We start from the raw sequence: 5,694 nt of genomic DNA on the forward strand, positions 1-5,694 counted from the left end.
GCACAAAAAAAAAATAATCCAACTTTCAAATAACCACAATGTCAACTCATGGATCTAGCCTCAGCGCTTGTGCGGCTTCTTCAAAATGCTTTTGCATCTAACTCCCAATTCGACTTGCATATATCTTGCACCAAATCTTTCTTTAACTTTCTATAGCTATGTGTCATTTTCATTGAAGCTAAAAAATAGACAACCTGACATTCCCCTTTGAAACCAAAAAAAAAGAGCAATCTTCATGAGCAAAATCTCAAACCATAAGCAACCAAGCACACCTTTCATTCAACCCCAAACATGGCCATGTATCCTATCATAATATTGATAGCCACCGGCATTGTAAAAACGCAAGATCACTTTTCTACAAGTCAGCAAAATTAGTTAATTAATCGATTGTCCAATTGATCAGATGGCTTGGCCGCCGCCACCACTAATCGATTCAACAATCAATTGGAAGGATTGTCGTTTGGATGCAATGTTTACCTAGTGAAAAGGCAAATTCATATTTTTCTTTCAACAATTAATTATGCTATAGACATAGTTTCCAGCAGCAAGTTCTTGTCCACTCAATTACAAAGCTAGGAGATCAAATTAATCATCAAAACAGAACATGGATGCCATGAAATCTCAATTTAAATTATGAAATTCCAACAAAAATTATGAAATCTCAATCACAAATCCCAATTGAAAATATGAGACTTGTACTTTTCCACCAAGTTATATATCCAAATCCAACAAACAAAACATATGTAATTCCAAGCACCCAATTAAATAAGGGTTTTATTGATAGAGAAATATCAATGTTAATCAAATCTCAGTCTTGTTCCACAAATAAAATCCATCAAAATACACCCAAACTCAGATAACAAAGAACTAAATAAACTCACCAACAATCAACAATCAATTTTCAAAGCTATCGAAAGATGGCTTCGAAAATCATATAGATCTTGCAAATATATATATATATATATATATAACTTTAAGAAAATCCCTACCTCAAGTTTTGAAGAAGAAATGAGATGAAATCCCAAAATTTACGGTGTCAAAACTCGATCTCCACCGCACACAACGAAGCCATCGAGAGGTTACACAACTTTGATGAAGAACTTCGATCTAACTCCCAACGGATTTGGAGGAATCAAAGAGAAAATATGACTTCTAGAGAGAGAAGCTCTAGATCTGGAAATTTTGGAGAGTTTTAGAGAGAGAGAGAACTGAAAAAGTGATATAAAATCTTCCCTTACGGACTGATATAACATGGTCCGCTCGAGCCTGAAATACACTTTCCCGTAAGCAATTTCAAATGCATTTTGCATTTTTGCATTCGGCGAGATGACCAGGCAGCTTGACCCTCGTAAGTTGACTGGGTCAAAATCAGGATCGCTACAACCTCCCTCCCTTAAAGAATTTCGTTCTCGAAATTTCAAATCAAACTACCCAAACAAAGGGGGTTTATAGCGATCAAAACCACGCTATTTCATTTTAAAATCACAATATCAACTCTCAACCAATTTTATTTTATTTATTTATTTATTTTTTTGTTCTTTTCCATTTCCACCATGGTTATCTCATTAACAACAACCGTCCAAATCAACCTAAACATGAAGTAAAAAAATGACAATCCGTAACTACTTCATGCTTAACATAACAACACGTGGTCAACAATTTTAACACATTTCCTTCAAACACTAGGAAATATTACAAGGAAAAACAACTTAAGCATTTTTAAACAAATTCGGATACTTAGAGCGGACTTCCACCTCCTGTTCTCACATCGCTTCTTCAACCCCATGGTGTCTCCATAACACCTTTACCAACGGTATAGTTTTGCCCCGTAGCACTTGCTCCCGGGTATCTAATAGTTGAACCGGTCGTTCTTCGTAAGAGGTATCCTCATCTACCTCCAAGTCAACCCAATCAAGCACATGAGAAGGGTCAGGTTCATACTTCCTAAGTATAACTACATGAAATACGTTGTGAACTCCCGAAAGTTGTGGCAGTAAAGCTAACCGGTATGCCACATCCCCAATTCGCTCTAAGATCTCAAAAGGCCCAATGAACCTTGGAGATAATTTGCCACTCTTACCAAATCTCATCAAACCCCGCCTTGGTGAGATTTTAGAAACACATGGTCACCAACTTCAAAAGATAAAGGTCGTCTCCTCTTATCGGCATAACTCTTTTGTCGGCTTTTGGCTGTAGTTAACCTCTTCCGAATGAGAACAACTTTCTCGGTTGTCTCTCTAACAATTTCCGAACCCAGTAACGGTGCATCACCCACTTCAGCCCAATAAATCGGTGATCTACAAGGTCGGCCATATAATGCCTCAAATGGTGCCATCCCAATACTAGCTTAGTAACTATTGTTGTAAGCAAACTCAATCAATGGTAAGTGTCTTTCCCAAGGCCCCTTAAAATCAAGGACACAAGCTTTAAGCGTGTCCTCCAAAATCTGAATGGTACGTTCCGACTGTCCATCGGTTTGAGGGTGATAAGTAGTACTAAGAGTCAACTTTGTTCCCAACGCCTCTTGAAGGCTTTTCCAATAACCGGGCAGTAAAACGAGGATCCCTATTTGACACAATAGTCACGGGGGCTCCATGAAATCGAACTATCTTTCTAATGTACAATTTTGCCAAGAGTTCAACTGAGTTGCTGGTGCACATCGGAATGAAATGTGTAGACTTAGTCAACCTATCAATAATCACCCAAACGGCGTCAGTGCCTCGTTGTGTTCTAGGAAACCCAACTACAAAATCCATGGTAACACGCTTCCATTTCCACTCGGCTATCGGTAAGGGTTGTAACAAACCCGCTAGTCTTTGATGTTCAGCCTTCACTTGTTGACAAGTAATGCACTTCGATACAAATAAAACGACATCTCATTTCATACCCCTCCACCAAAACTGACGACTAAGATCAGGATACATTTTAGTGTCTCCCGGGTGTATCGCAAGGCGTAAGTAATGGAACTCTCGAAGTACTTCCTCTCTACAAGATTCTGGTACAAACAAACGGTCTAGGTAATGTACACTCAGATCCGAGTGAACGTTCAAACCATTCTCTTCCTTCCCATTGGAAACCTTAACACAAATTGATTCTACATCACAGTCTCCTCGTTGTGCCTCTATGACCTTACTAACCAAGGTAGGTTGAGCATTCAAAGTAAACAAAGTAGCACTCTCTCTAGAAGTGCAAATCAAACTTGTCAATAACATCTAGCATATCCCATTCTCAAATAGCCACACTTGCCAAACTACTCACAGATTTTTGACTCAAAGCATCGGCCACCATATTGGCCTTCCCTGGATGATAATGTAACTCAAAATCATAATCCTCCATAAATTCCATCCACCTCCGTTGCCGTAAATTCAAGTCTTTTTGAGAAAACAAATACTTTAGACTCTTATAATCGGAGAAGACTTCAAACTTCTCACCGTACAAGCAATGCCTCCAAATTTTCAAAACAAAAATCACGGCTGCTAATTCTAGATCATGGGTAGGGTAATTTTTCTCATGAGTTTTCAATTGTCGTGAACCGTAGGCCACAACTTTTCTCTCTTGCATCAAGACACAACCAAGTCCATCCCCGGATGCATCACAATAGACAGTGTAATTCAAACCCCTTTCTGGAATTATCAAAATTGGTGCGGTAGTCAATCTAGTCTTAAGCTCTTGGAATGAATTTTCACAAGCCTCACCCCACACAAATTTGATACCCTTTCTAGTCAACCTAGTCAAAGGTGCAGCTAGTCTAGAGAAGTCCCTTACAAAACGTTGATAATACCCCGCTAATCCCAAGAAACTCCAGATTTCAAAAACATTCTTGGGTTGTTCCTAATCCTGTACGGCATCTATCTTTTAGGAGTCCACAGTCACTCCCTCTCTAGACACTACATGCCCCAAAAAATTTACCTCTGTTAACCAAAACTCGCATTTTTCAAATTTGGCATACAATTGGTGCTCACTAAGTAAACCCAGCACTACCCGCAAGTGAGTCTCGTGTTCTTCTTCAGAGGTTAAATAAATCAAGATGTCATACACAAAGACGACCACAAAACGGTCCAATATTCCCAAAAAATTATGTTAATCAAATCCACAAAGGAAGCCGGTGCATTGGTCAACCCAAAAGGCATTACAAGGAATTCATAGTGGCCATAACGAGTACGAAAGGCCGTCTTCTGAATGTCTTTCTCCCGGACTCTCAACTGATGGTACCCCGACCTCAAATCTATTTTTGAGAAGCAACGAGACCCTCTAAGTTGGTCAAATAAATCATCTATTCTGGGTAGAAGATACTTGTTCTTAACTATAACTCTATTCAACTTGCGGTAATCAATACACAACCGCAATGACCCATCCTTCTTTTTCGCAAGAAGAGCCAGCGTTCCCCAAGGCGATATACTAGAGCGAATGAAGCCCTTGTCTAAGAGTTCTTGGAGTTAAATCTTCAACTTATGCAATTTGGAGGGTGCAAATCTGTACGATGACATGGAAATCGGTGCCGTGCCTGACACTAATTCAATGGAGAACTCGATCTCCCGGTGAGGTGGTAAACTAATAAGATTTTCTGGAAAGACATCTGGGTATTCACAAACTACCCTTGGTAACTCAACACGAGCCCCGTCACTCTCACTATCCAAGAGAGTTGCAAGAAGGCCACTAAGCTTGCTCCTACTACGAGGGTCAACAACTGGCGACAAGGCTCTATCAACTCAGTTCCCCAGAAAATAGAAATGATCACCACCCGAAGTGCACACCATAGCCTCTGACGGTAACAATCAATCACAGCTTGATAAGAACACAATCAGTCCATGCCTAAAATGACATCAAAACTTGACTTATCTAGTAATACAAAAGCAAACGGAAGTCGACGCCCGGCAACTTCTCTTTCACAATCACGACAACCCCGGTCTAAATCAACTGTACCCCCCAACAGGTGACTCCACTCTGAGTAGAGGCACTAACCGTGCTACTTCTAGCCCCAACCCAGAAGCAAATGTAGTAAATATAAATGAATGAGACGCACCCGTGTCTATCAATACATTAACCAAAGAATTACACACAACAAAAATATCTCTCACAACTAAGGATTCTGGCAACTGTTCTGGCACAGTAACAACATACACATGCCCTTGTGGCCCCTGATTAACTTGTTCTCCTCTCGGAGCATAAGCCTGTTGTATTGATTGAGCTGAAGTGGCTCCCTGATTAACTCACGAAGCTTGGACTAATTGAGCCTGCTGGTGGCTCTGAGTCTACCTCGACCCTGATGCGCCATATGCGCTTCCTTACTGTGGGCAAGTTCTCTTTATATTCCTCGGCTAACCACACTAATAATAATTAAACCTTTGACCTTTATTCTGAGACTAAGACTGACTTTGAGATCGGTTAGGTGGTGGTAACATTAATTGTCCTCCTCCCTTCTATAGGCAAGAGAAGGCTTTGTGACCCGGTTGGCCACACTTGAAACATGAGAAGCTACTCGATGCACTTTTTCCTAGACCAGCACTAGGCAAAGGAAAAGTGAATCTAAACTGCTGTGGTTGGGACTGGGATGGATACGTGTTCCTACTCTTCTTGTTCTGCCTATAGTCTCCTTGAGACTCTTAGCCCCTAGACCTTAAACTTCGAAGCCTTTCCTCCTCAGCTTGTATGGAAATTTCTACGTATGTCGCCGTCTCCACAAGACGGTTATAT

The sequence above is a fragment of the Camellia sinensis genome, chromosome 2 (genome assembly GCF_055761805.1).
Source record: "Camellia sinensis isolate YWXY chromosome 2, ASM5576180v1, whole genome shotgun sequence".
NCBI lineage: Eukaryota > Viridiplantae > Streptophyta > Magnoliopsida > Ericales > Theaceae > Camellia > Camellia sinensis.